A 14683-nucleotide genomic window follows, 5' to 3' on the forward strand; every position below is an offset into this window, starting at 1 on the left:
AAAAGAAAAAGGTGATTCAGGGATTTTTTACTGCATTGTATAAGAAAGACCCAATTCTAGAAGAAAGGATTGGAAGTTACTTAGAAAGGGTGGATTTACAGGAGGTTCCTGAGAATGTAAAACAAATTTTGAATTCAGAGATCTCAGAAGGGGAAATAAAGGAGGCAATTAGGAAACAATCGAATGGGAAAACCCCGGGAACGGATGGACTCCCGGCGGAATTATATAAAGAGATGTTGGAAATGTTTAGTGGCCATTTAAAAGATTTATTTAATGAGGTTTTGAGTGAAGGGAAAATACCCCAGTCATGGACAGAGGCTTATATATCTTTGATCCCAAAGGAAGATTCAGATCGTACCTTGGTTAAAAATTATAGACCCATTTTGCTATTGAATGCAGATTATAAAATTTTTTCCTCAATTCTGGCGGGCAGGCTTAAAGTTTTCTTAAGAGAATTTATACATCCAGATCAGAATGGTTTTCTTCCAAGTCGGCAAATAAGAGATAATTTGAGAATAGTGATGAATACGTTGGAATATTATGAGATGCACCCTAGCAAACAGTTGGCAATGAAGTTTCTTGACGCTCAGAAAGCATTTGACATGGTTAGTTGGGAATTTTTAATATGTCAGATGATTAAAATGGGATTTGGACCAAATTTTGTAAGAGCTATACAAACAATTTACACTACGTAATCTGCCCGAGTATTATTCAATGGTGAAATGACTGGGAAAATTGATATACAAAAAGGTACGAGACAGGGATGCCCCCTTTCACCTCTACTGTTTATTTTGACTTTAGAACCACTATTGATTATAATTAGGCAAAATAATAATATTAAAGGATTAAAAATAAATGATCAGCAATATAAGCTTCAAGCTTTTGCTGATGACTTAGTTTTTATTTTGGAAGACCCATTGGAATCAGGCCCTAAATTATTGGAGGAAATTAGTGCTTTTGGAGAAGTAGCAGGTTTAAAGATTAATCGAGATAAAACTAAATTTTTGGTAAAGAATATTGGAACTGAATCCAAGGTACAATTACAAGAGGTGATGGGGATCCAAATAGTTAAAAAAGTTAAATATTTAGGTATTTGGCTATCTTCAAGGTGTCCATCTATAAAGGAACTAAATTATCAAAAATTGATGACTGAGATGGAGAAGAAATTAGACAGCTGGAAAAACATTCAACTCTCAATCCTAGGACGAATCGCAGTGATTAAGATGCATATTTTGCCAAAGTGGTTATACCTATTCCAAACTGCTCCTGCAAAACTAGATAAGAAATTTTTTAAAAAACTAGAACAGATAGTTGGTAGATTCATATGGAATAATCGAAAGCCGGATATTAAAAGAAGAACGCTGCAGGAGCACAAAACAAGGGGAGGACTGGGGCTCCCACATTGGGAGCTGTATTACCATGCCTCTGCCTTGGCTTGGATTAGGGACTGGGTTGTGTTATCTAGAAGGAGGGTTTTAACTATTGAAGGATATAACTTAACACAGGGATGGCATGCCTATCTCTGGCCAAGGAAGGATAGTCAATATAAAGTTTTCTCTAATCATTATATTAGGGATGTATTGATAAACTCTTGGTGTATGGTGAGAGGGTGGATCTATACAAAGATACCTGGCTGGTTTACTCCTTTGGAAGCTGTAACTTATTCAACGTTACACAATCCAGACAGAAACTATAGGTATAAAGATCTCATAGATCTGAGAGGCAATCTTAAATCCAGGGAGGAGTTACATTCTGGGGGTATAGAGTTGGATTGGTGGTCGTATTCTCAAATGAGCTCAAGGTTTAATAGGGATAAGCAGGAATTTGGAATCAATATAATCCCACAAGAATTAGACAAGATTTTATGGGGAAGTGATGCTAAATTTTTATCTAAGACCTATAATCTACTTTTGTTCCATGGGATGGAAGGGGGAACAATAAATGACGTAATGATTGCCTGGGGGAGAAATATTGGTCGCACTATAGAATTAGAAGAGTGGGAACAAATTTGGAAGAAAAATATAAAATTAACGTTAGCAACGGCATTTAAAGAAAATATGTACAAAATGTTGTATAGATGGTACTTAGCTCCCGCACGAATTTCAAAAATGTTTCCCAATGCAAATGACAAATGTTGGAAATGTGATTCTGCCAGGGGCACTTTTTACCATCAATGGTGGACTTGTCCAAAGGTTAGGCGTTACTGGACCAATATAAAAAATTGGTTATTTCAAATAACAGGATATGATCTTCAATTGGACCCAGCTATTTTCCTCTTGGGGATGAAGCCACAAGAAGTACCAAAAAATGTTTGGTATCTAGTAATACATATTACAACAGCGGCGCGTATGATTTATGCGCAATATTGGAAGACGATGGAAATCCCAACGGACTATCAAGTAATAGAGAAAGTTTTACTATGCGCAGAGTCAGATCGAATGACATATATTCTCAAAGGGAAAAGTGAATCACTTTTCAATAAAAGTTGGGACTCCTGGTATTCATGGTTACAAAATAGAATATTTAATCTCAACGGGGGGAAATACCAGATGATTGTGTATTATTATTTGAGGTATAGAATCTGGAGATATATACAATTATAGATTCCTAATATTTGGTCATTAAAGGTTACTTAGCCTGGGATGTACGAGAAAAAGAAATTAGGGGTAGTATTACACTCCCCGGTCCTGTCTAATGTTGTTGTTTTTGTTTTTTGGTGTCTAGGATGTTTTGGTGTTTTTCTATTTGATGCACTTTTCAGTACTTTGTAATAATGTTCTTGTTTTTTTATTTAAAATTTGTTTAATAAAATTTATTAATAAAAAATTTAAAAAAAAACCACAATTGAGCCCCATCTCTCTCAATCTTTGTAACTTTAAGACGGCTGGACTTCAACTCCCAGAATTCCCCACTAGCAAAGATCTGGACTAAAAGTACAAAGGGGAGGTCCTTGCTCCACGGTCCAGTGCCATGAAGCCCCAAACCCTTCATTGGCACGCCACACGTTAAACAACTGTCACTCAACACCTGATGGGCATCCTCCCCCGTGAGCCTCATCCCCTTGCCCGCTGGATCCCCAAACCTCATTATGCTCTAAGGCTTTGTGGAAAATGCGTTGAAGTCAATGGAGGGGTGCTTTGGGCCTCCCCCAAAGGACAGACTGACGGACCCTGAGAGATCTAACCAGCACTGCTTGCAAAAGCTAAATTTTGGATGGATATTTCAGGGATTTTGAGCTCTATTTCTGGGCTTCATGGACATAGACGTTGGGAAAAAATGGTTCCTTTTTCCTATTTGGGAAAGCTGGATGTGTCTTGATTCCCACCCCCCTGCAATCAGACACTGGAAGGCAGCCCTGAAAATATCAGAATCTGATCAGAAATGGAGATAGCTTAACTAGAGAGGCTGAGTGGTCCTTGTGGCTGCTAGACCAGCTTTGGAGTGATGGTGGATTGCTGATCTTTTCCTCCATCCATACAGGATCTCTCTTGTATAAAACATATAATTTCAATTGTATCCAAGAGGGCTGCAGTCACTTGCTTTCTCTCCATAGATGCTGTGATGTTGCTAACCTGCTCAAAACATCTGGACTCGGAGCATCCTACTAAGCCACCAAGTGGAAACCTAGCATGCTCACAACTGCTTGCCTCACAGAGCATCTGGGACTTTGAGCTTTCTGTCCAGTCTCTTCTATATGTGTCCCGTTGCCTGGAGGCGGTCCGGGTCTGGATGGGGAGGAACAGGCTTCGACTCAACCCTGACAAGACTGAGTGGCTGTTCGTGCCAGCATCCCGGGAAATTCCGATTATTCCATCATTGGCCATGGGGGGGTGAGCTATTACCCCCCGTAGATAGGGCTCGCAACTTGGGGGTCCTTCTAGATTCACAGCTCTCTTTGGAAGAGCATATTGGAGCTGTGACTAGGGGGGCCTTTGCCCAGGTTCGCCTGGTGCGCCAGTTGCGGCCCTATCTAGACCGGGATGCCTTGCGTACAGTCACTCATGCGCTCGTGACCTCTCGTCTGGACTACTGTAATGCTCTCTACATGGGGCTGCCCTTGAGGTCCACCCGGAGACTTCAACTGGTGCAGAATGCAGCCGCGCGAATTGTCTTGGGGGTTTCCCGATACTCCCATGTTACACCTTTGCTCTGCGAGCTGCATTGGCTACCGGTTGCTCTCCGGGTGAGGTTCAAGGTCTTAGTGATGACTTACAAAGCCCTTCATGGCATGGGTCCGGATTACCTACGGCAACACCTGCGGCCGGCGTCAACTTCCCTCCGTCCAGTGCGCTCCCACAGAGAGGGCCTCCTCAGGGTGCCGCCGATCAAAGAATGCCGATTGGTGGCCCCCAGGGGGAGAGCGTTCTCTGTGGGCGCGCCAGACCTTTGGAACCGCTTACCGGTTGAGCTCCGGATGGCCCCCGACCTTCGCTCCTTCCGGCGCGATCTTAAAACCTTCTTTTTCGAACAAGCTGGCCTGGTCTGATGGGATGGGGTTGGGTTTTTATAAATAGTTCTAATTTTAATGTATTAATTATTATGGGCATAATGGTTTAATCGCTTTTAATTTTTGTATTTGGTTTTTTACTATGTATTGCCCTGAGTCCTTCGGGAGAAGGGCGGTATACAAATTAAATTATTAAATTAAATTAAATTATTATATGTACATCTGGAGGGAAGAAGACCTGTGTGGCAATATTTAAATCCCCCAAAATGGCCAAACGGAAAGTGGACTTTGAAAAAAGATGCTTTCCAAAGAGGTGGGAGTCAGAGTACCCGTTTGCTGACATTGAAGATAAGGCTTTGTGCCTTGTTTGTGGAGCTACTGAGGCTGCATTTAAAGAATATAACTTGCGATGGCACTATGAGACGAAGCATCAGAACAAGTACAAAAACTTGAACACGGAGCAGAAAGCACAGGAGGTGGAAGACTTGAAAAAGAGCCTGATGTCACGGCAGCATATGTTCACAAAAGCAAAATCACAAAGTGAAGCTGCTGCGAAAGCTAGTTTTATAGTGGCAGAAGAGAAAGCCAAATCAGCCCGGCCATTTACAGAGGGGGAATTTTTGAAGCGCTGTATGATTAAAGTGTGTGAAGTCTTGTCTCCAGACCAAAAGCAAGCTTTTTCGAACGTAAGCCTAAGCAGAAATACTGTTGTTGATCGGATATGTGAACTTGCCACTGATTTACAAGGACAATTGGTTGAAAAGGGAAAAGAATTTATTGCTTATTCCCTTGCTGTGGATGAGAGCACTGACGTCTTTCACACAGCACAGCTGACAATCTTCATCCATGGAGTGGACTCAGGTTTATGCATTACGGAGGAGCTTCTGGATATAAAATCACTGCATGGCACTACCACGGGGAAGGACATATTTGAAGCAGTATCCAAAAGTATACATGACATGAAACTACCCTGGGACAAACTTATAGGACTCACAACAGATGGAGCACCTTCAATGTGCGGGGAAAAGAGTGGATTAGTAGGAAGGATGCGAGACAAAATGAAGAGCGAGAATTGCACAGGTGAGCTGACAGCATATCACTGCATTATACATCAAGAAACACTATGTAGCAAAGCCCTGAAAATGGACCATGTAATGCACACTGTAACACAGACAGCTAACTTTATAAGAGCCAAAGGTTTAAATCACCGTTAATTTAAGTCTTTTCTTGAAAAAATAAATTCTGAACTTGGTGATCTCCCTTATCACACAGAGCTGCGATGGCTAAGCTGAGGGAAAGTGTTCAATAAATTTTTTGAATTGCGTATTGAAGGTAAAAGAAAACCCTGCGCAGCATTGCAGGTTGAAAAGTGGCTGTGTGAATTAGCATTTCTATGTGACATTTAGACAGATGGAAAGATTTGCAGCTCTCCTTTATGGGAAAAGTTGCAACTGTAGGGAAATTATTGCAGGCTGCAGCCATTAGAATAAGCGCAGCTGAAACAATTGTTTTTCAGTCTCCTGAAGATGAGCCATAATGAAACCACCTGTTCAGCACAAGGTCAATCAGTTAATTGTTAGCTATTAAAATGCAGCTGACATAACCAAGCCAGGGGAATATCATGCAGGTTCAGAGCCAATGGGAAAGTAGGATTTTTTGTTGTACACGAGCTCAATCAAATGAGTGAATTTCCTTGTAAATAAAAGGGAGCTTTGGACATTGCTCTGGGCTCTCATCCCGAGGAAGGAAAGACTCGTATTTTCATGAGAGACCACCACATGTGGTGACCCCAACATGATTTTTTGAGACCCTCAGACGTACGCCTGGCATAGGCACAGTGCACTTCATCGGATCTTGCAGGACGGGACGGGGAATGATTTTTCAGCGTCACAAAAACTCCATGCGAAGGAGTTACGCCAGATCTTAAAGAATACGTTTTCTGCTTCTTGTCAAGTAGGTTTAGGAGACATAGAAAACTTACTCAGAGTTATTACAGCTCAGAGTTATTACAGCTCAATGTCCCTGGTATCCTGAACAAGGTACTTTAGAAGTTCAGGATTGGAAAAGGATAGGGAAAATTTTACATGAGGAACCAAGAGCCTCAATTAATCATTTACTTCTTTGGGAAAAAAAATTGGAAGCTTTAATGGCACATTCTAATCCTTTGTTTCTTTCACCGGAACTTTCCGCTCCGCCACCTTATGTGTTAACTCCGATGCCTCGTTTAGTAACCCCAAAGGCTCCGGAGGAGATTAAGTTAATATCCAAGTCGTATACATCATTACCTGAAATTAACAATTTGGAGGGTTCCAAAAAAGTTGATGAAGCAAGTACAAAAATTTTAAAGTGTCAAGGGGCAGTTGGGGTAGTTAGAGCAGGGTCAACCAGACTATTCCATTTCTAACGATGGGGGGTGAGGTGTTACCCCCCCGTTGATAGGGCTCGCAACTTGGGCATCCTCCTGGATTCACGACTCAATTTTGAAGACCATATAGGAGCCGTGACGAGGGGGGCTTTTGCCCAGGTTCGCCTGGTGCGCCAGTTGCGACCCTATCTGGACCGAGATGCCCTACGCACAGTCACTCATGCGCTCGTGACCTCCCGTTTAGACTACTGCAACGCTCTCTACATGGGGCTGCCCTTGAGGACCACTCGGAGGCTTCAGCTGGTGCAGAATGCAGCCGCGCGAGTTGTGATGGGGGTTTCCCGATACTCCCATGTAACACCTCTATTCCACGAGCTGCATTGGCTCCCGGTTGCCCTCCGGGTGAGATTCAAGGTGCTGGTGATGACCTATAAAGCCCTAAATGGCTTGGGTCCGGGATATCTGAGGGAACACCTGCTGCCGGCATCAAGCTCCCTTCGTCCAGTGCGCTCCCACAGGGAGGGTCTTCTCAGGGTGCCACCGGTAAGAGATTGCCGGCGGACGACACCCAGGGATAGGGCCTTCTCAGTGGGTGCGCCTGCCCTTTGGAACCAGCTGCCAGTGGAGCTGAGGACTGCCCCCGACCTCCGTTCATTCCGCCGGGACCTGAAGACCTGACTCTTCGAGCTCTCTGGCCCAGGCTGAGAATTCTAATTTTAGTTTTAATCTTAATTTTAACTGGGGTTTTACTTATGCTGGGACGAATATAATTTTTTTAATCTGTTTTTAACTTTTGTATCTTTGTTTTTTTAATCACCCTGTAACCCGCCCTGAGTCCTTCGGGAAAGGGCAGTATATAAATGTAATAAAATAAAATAAATAAATAAATTTGACGAAGCTCAAGGGAAAGGGTTATTGTCACCGGAGGAATTGGTAGAAGGTTTGGAGGCTTTTCCCGTAACAGTGGATATAGATGGTCAAGGAAATAGGCAATATTGTTGGCAGCCGTTGCCCTTTTCTATTTTGAGAGAAATTAGGAAAAGTATAACTGAGACAGGATTGCATTCCTCCTTTGTGCAAGGAACCATAGAAGGGATATCTACAGGATATAATATGGTACCACAAGATTGGAAGGATTTGTGGAGAATACTTTTAACACCGGCACAGTATGTAGTTTGGGATTCTGAATATCAGCGTAATGCTATTGTAGCTGGAAACAACTCTGGAGGAGCTTACACTCCAGATCAAGTTTATGGTTCTGGTTGATTTGCCACTGTCTTACAACAAGTAGAAGGAATTCCTGATGCCGCTTATCCTGTAATTGGCCGTTGTGTGATAACCGCGTATAAAATGGTACCTCAGTCAGGCAAACCCACTAAGTCTTTTACTAATGTCCGACAGGGGCCAACTGAGCCTTATGCAGAATTCATTGATAAATTGAAAGAGGCTAATTGAGAAACAAATTGATAATGCAGAAGCAGTTCAAGAACTTTTGTTGAAATTGGCTTATGAAGCTGCAAACGCAGACTGTAAAAAAGCTCTAACTAATATAGTGAGTCAACCAACTTTTGGAATAGCAGATATGTTAAAAGCATGTTCCTCTGTGGGAACAGGGGTGTGGAATATGAGTGCTTTAGCTAACACTTTGCAAAAAGGAAAATTTGGTCAACAAACGGGTAATTGTTTCAACTGTGGGAAACCTGGTCATTTTAAGGCACAATGTCGAGCTCCAGGAGGAGGGAATAGTGTTGGAAGTAGACAGGGAAATAATAAATCTCGAGTTCGCCCGAAACAGCCTTGTCCAAAATGCAAGAAGAGATTTCATTGGGCAAACCAATGTAGAAATGTTCAGACTTTGGGAAACTGGAATGCGGGCTAGCAGCTAGCCCAGGAAGTAAAGCTGCTTGTTGCCAAAATGAACAAAGTTATAAGGGCAACATTGCACCTATTTGTGAATAAATTAAGTCAATGTTTATTGAAATATGGGTTAGAAGTAGCCCCAGAAAAAATTCAAACTTCTCCACCATTTACATATTTAGGTCACAAATTGATGCAAGCATATTCTCATCCCATGTTACCGGAATGGAAGAAAGAAAATCCCATTTCTTAGGTAAGATTACAACAATTACTGGGATGTATTAATTGGATTAGGCCTTATTTGGGTCTTCCCACATCTGCATTACAACCGTTATTTAGTGCCTTGAAACTGGGTAGACAACCAACAGATCAAATAGTTCTGGACAAAACTCAACTACAGGTGTTTCAAACAGTTTCTAATTCTTTGAGTCAAATTTGGGTTGACCGATGTGAAGATAATATTCCTTTGTCTTTAATTATTTTAAATATCTATAAATTGCCTACTGGGATTTTATGCCAAGTTCCAGACTTCAATGACAAATTGTTTACTATAGAATGGATTCATTTGAGCAATTCTCAGCCAAAAACGATCAGTTCAATTAACACTTTATATGCTCAACTTATTGTTAGAGGAAGACATCGCAGTATGCAAATGTTAGGATGGTTATCTTTAACTTTATTTACTTTAAATCATTTAAATATTTCGAAATTAGATTCAGTTTTGGACTCCACAGCTGTGGAACGGCATTTTGGTCAACAGTTAGAGGTGCAAAAGGCTAAAGTTTGGTATAGAACTCCACCTGATCCCATTTGGCATGGTCCTGTGCCTTTGTTAACATGGGGGCGAGGATATGCTGTTGTGCTTGCTCCAACAGGTCCAGTCTGGATTCCAGCCAGGTGTGTGAGACCATATCATGAACCCATGGCATCAAGGGTTATACAATCTTATTCCGGATTTCCGAAAGAATCAAAGGATAACAATCAAAATGCCAAAGGAAATTCCACCTCAGGATGAACAATCTGTATCGCATAAGGAGAAAACTCTTGGAAACGATGTGGAGAAGGAAATTATACATTCAGCTAAAATTGAAATGTTTGTTAATTTTATATGTATAATATTTGGGATTTGTTTAGGTATGTTGTGTAATGAAGTCAATGTCTATTCAGTTCAATTGGGGAAAAGGGAAACCGGAGCAAGGAGCCTGGGGAAATAATGTATATGTGTTGCACCTTCAATCTACATAACAAATGAGTTGCCATTTGGTCATTTAAGAAACAGAAGAAACGTGAACTTTGATCAAAGTCCAATAAGCTTATACCACCATTGGGAGTTGCCATGAATTATAGATTTGCATATATTTGAATCATTGGATTGTAGCTAGGTTTAATCAAACTATCAAGACTTTAAATTGTTAGAACAAGAAGTTTCAGACATTAGAGAAGTTGTATTGCGGAATCGCATGGCTTTAGATATTATGTTAGCCGCAAAAGAAGGGGTGTGTGCTTTAATTCGTAGTCACTGTTGTGTTTATATTTCTGATTTTCATGCTAATATTACTCATACAATTGATATTATGGAAAAGATGGTTAAAGAAAAATTCCTTAGTTATACTGGCTCTGCAATGACAAATCCATGGGATTGGTTATGGTCTTGGTTACCTGATTTTGGATGGGTGCAACAAATTGTCCCCATCATAATTGGAGTTATATGTTTGCTGATTGGTTTATGCTGTTGTATACAATGCTTACCAAACTTATGGTTTATGTGTAAGCAGTTTCAACCACCCTGGAAAGAGGTGTTATACGCCTACAAACTGTTGAAACAACATAAAGATATGTATGGCAGTTAAACAAAAAAGGAGGAGATGTAGGGAAATTATTGCAGGCTGCAGCCATTAGAATAAGCGCAGCTGAAACAATTGTTTTTCAGTCTCCTGAAGATGAGCCATAATGAAACCACCTGTTCAGCACAAGGTCAATCAGTTAATTGTTAGCTATTAAAATGCAGCTGACATAACCAAGCCAGCGGAGTATCATGCAGGTTCAGAGCCAATGGGAAAGTAGGATTTTTTTGTTGTACACGAGCTCAATCAAATGAGTGAATTTCCTTGTAAATAAAAGGGAGGTTTGGACATTGCTCTGGGCTCTCATCCCGAGGAAGGAAAGACTCTGTCTTATTTTCATGAGAGACCACCACAGCAACAATAAAGATGAATGAACTACCTAAACTACTCTTTAAATTTCAGTGCATACCAATCAGATTAGGAAAGGAGTTCTTTGGAAATTTAAATAAAATTATATCTAAATTTATTTGGCAAGGGAGAAAACCGAGAATCAAATTTAAACTCTTACAAGACTTTAAGGAAAGAGGTGGATTTGGCCTTCCAGATTGGGAACATTATTATCAAGCAGCCACGCTCACCTGGGCGAAAGAGTGGATACATTTGAGAAAGGAGATTATTAGCCTTAGAAGGCTATGATATGCAGATAGGGTGGCACGTAATTCTTTGGGAAGGAAAGCACAAGGCTCATCAATATTTCCAGAAACATTACATCAGACGGGCACTATTAGATGTATGGGTTAGAATTAAAAAACACAATTATATGGAAATCCCTAATTGGTTATCCACATTGGAGATGTTCATACACCCAAATTTCATGAAATTAGGAAAGGTGATGTCAGAATCCAGTTATATTTTATTTCTATCTTCTCTGATTTAGTTTAGTTTAATCTTTTATCTTTAATCTTTAATCTGACTTAGTTTAATCTTTTTTAAATTGGTCTTAATTTTTGTATTAATGTTTTAAAATTATACCCTGTAAACCGCCCTGAGTCTTTCGGGAAAGGGCGGTATATAAATTCAATAAATTAAATTAAATTAAAAAACCAATCCTTACTGTCTCCTGCATTCTGTCACACTAAAAAAGGGGAGGGGGTATGCATGGGGAGTTTACTACTTTCACTTCCTGTCTTCACTACAAAGTAACCTTTTGTTGATTCACTTCGGATCTGTTAACAAAACAATGTAGCTATCTGCCTTTCATCCTATGTCTCTCTGAAGCTCTTCTCTTTACCAATGGGGGGTGGGGGAAGGCATTTAAATGAAATGAAACGCTATGGCAGGAGACCCAGGAGGACCCCACTGCTGACACAGAGACATAAAAAAGCAAGATTACAGTTTGCCAAAATGTACTTGAGTAAGCCAAAATCCTTCTGGGAAAACGTCTTGTGGACAGATGAGACCAAGATAGAGCTTTTTGGTAAAGCACATCATTCTACTGTTTACCGAAAACGAAATGAGGCCTACAAAGAAAAGAACACAGTACCTACAGTGAAATATGGTGGAGGTTCAATGATGTTTTGGGGTTGTTTTGCTGCCTCTGGCACTGGGTGCCTTGAATGTGTGCAAGGCATCATGAAATCTGAGGATTACCAAAGGATTTTGGGTCGCACTGTAGAGCCCAGTGTCAGAAAGCTGGGTTTGCATCCGAGATCTTGGGTCTTCCAGCAGGACAATGACCCCAAACATACGTCAAAAAGCACCCAGAAATGGATGGCAAGAAAGCGCTGGAGAGTTCTGAAGTGGCCAGCAATGAGTCCAGATCTGAATCCCATTGAACACCTGTGGAGAGATCTTAAAATTGCTGTTGGGAAAAGGCGCCCTTCCAATAAGAGAGACCCGGAGCAGTTTGCAAAGGAAGAGTGGTCCAAAATTCCGGGTGAGAGGTGTAAGAAGCTTATTGATGGTTATAGGAAGCGACTGATTTCAGTTATTTTTTCCAAAGGGTGTGCAACCAAATATTAAGTTAAGGGTGCCAATAATTTTGTCCAGCCCATTTTTGGAGTTTGTTTGACATTATGTCCAATTTGCTTTTTCTCCTCCCTTTTTTGTTGTGTTCCAATACACACAAAGGGAATAAACCTGCAAAACATGTGTTCCTGCAATACTTTTCTGTGAGAAATACTTGATTTTCTGGAAAAATTTCTGGGGTGCCAACAATAATACAAGATTTCGGACATGTTGCAGGTTTTAAATTGAATAAGAGTAAAACCAAAGCCTTAGGGAAAAATTTGACATTAGAGGAAAAAAATAAGTTACAGGAAGCCACTGGTTTGATGTTTGTAAAAAAGGTGAAGTATCTGGGTGTAAATATGACGGCAAAAAATTTGAATTTGTATAAAGATAATTACGACAAAACGTGGAATGGAATTAAGAGAGATCTGGATATTTGGACAAACCTGAAATTGTCTTTGATGGGCCGAATTTTAGTTGTTAAGATGAATGTATTGCCAAAAATGCTATTTTTGTTTCAAGTACTTCCAATTATTGAAAAGTTGAATTGTTTTAAAGAATGGCAAAAGGTATTATCGAAATTTATCTGGCAGGGGAAAAAACCTAGAGTTAAGTTCAAGCTATTAACAGATTCAAAAGATAGAGGGGGCTTTTCCCTGCCAGATTTGAAACTTTATTTTGAAGCTGCCGCTTTTAGCTGGTTGAGAGATTGGTTTGTGTTAGAGAATACCGATGTATTAGATTTGGAAGGTTTTGACAATGTATTTGGATGGCATGCATATTTATGGGATGATAAGATAAAAGTCCACAAAGGTTTTAAAAATCATATAATTAGAAAGGCATTGATTACATTAATGTATGGATGAGATATAAAGATCTGTTAGAAAGTAAAACACTTAGGTGGATTTCACCGTTAAGAGGACAAGGCCCAGAAAAGGTCAAATATGGAAACCAAGTGGCTGAAATATAAGGATATATTGGTACAAGAAGGAGACCAATTTAAGATAAAAACATATGAGCAAATGAAAGATAATGTTGATGATTGGTTTCAATATTACCAAATGAATGAAGTCTATAAAATGGATAAAAAAAGAGGTTTTCAAATAGAGAAATCCAAATTGGAAATGTTACTGTTAGATACAAAATCAAAGAATCTTTCCAAGATGTATAATTTATTGCTGGAGTGGCACACGGAAGATGAACAAGTGAAATCAGTGATGATCGATTGGGTTAATGATGTAGGGCATAACATTATGATGGAGGACTGGGAGAGGATGTGGAAAAAGGGTATTAAGTTTACAGCATGCAATGTTCTGAAAGAAAATATGATGAAGATGATGTATAGGTGGTATGTAACACCGGTTAAACTTGCAAAAGTTTATCATACACAAGATAATAAATGCTGGAAATGTAAAGCTGTAGAAGGAACCTTTTACCACATGTGGTGGACTTGCCCCATAGTAAAAGACTTTTGGGAAAAGATCTATAATGAATTAAAGAAAGTGTTGAAAAACACATTTATTAAAAAACCAGAAGCCTTCTTATTGGGTATAGTCGGAAAAGAAATTCCCCAAAAAGATGTTACTCTCTTTATGTATGCCACAACAGCGGCGAGAATTTTGATAGCCAAGAATTGGAAGACACAAGAAATACCAACGGTGGAAGAATGGCAGATGAAAATGATGGACTATATGGAACTCGCTGAGCTGACCGGGAGAATCCGTGACCAGGGTGAAGAGTCGGTGGAAGAAGATTGGAAGAAACTCAAGGACTATTTGAAGAAATATTGTCATATTAATTACCGTAGTTTGAAATGGACTTGGAAGTGCTTATAGGTTGCAGTTTTAGAGTTTAATGTTTAGTATTAAGGATAATATGAAAGAATGATTGTTAAATGATAAGAAATTAAATATAGATAGATATTAAATATGATTTAGAATTATGAAACAGAAATTGCTAATTATGATCTGTTGGAATAACCATGATCTCTGTTCCTATACATGAAGCTGGCTAGTACTTTTCTGGCTAGTACTTTTCTACCATGGAAAGTCTTCAGTGAACCATGTGTAAGGAAGTAAGCCATAAACCTAGAAAACAAAGAAACCTAGGAGAGATGTCATTGGCTACAGCCAGATAAGGGCATAATCACAGTATTCCTCCACACCATTGGCTATTCCATTTAAGGCAAATTCTGACGCCTCCTGCAGATGATTGGTCATT

The 14683-nt window shown here is 40.0% G+C and overlaps 1 protein-coding gene across 5 annotated transcripts in view; it reads right to left on the bottom strand.

Annotated features, from left to right (window-relative positions):
* The window catches only part of AIRIM (AFG2 interacting ribosome maturation factor), a 70492-nt gene that overhangs the window by 38023 nt on the left and 17786 nt on the right, over positions 1–14683 (bottom strand). The window lies entirely within an intron of this gene.

Source organism: Vipera berus (genome assembly GCF_964194415.1).
Source record: "Vipera berus genome assembly, chromosome: 9".
NCBI lineage: Eukaryota > Metazoa > Chordata > Lepidosauria > Squamata > Viperidae > Vipera > Vipera berus.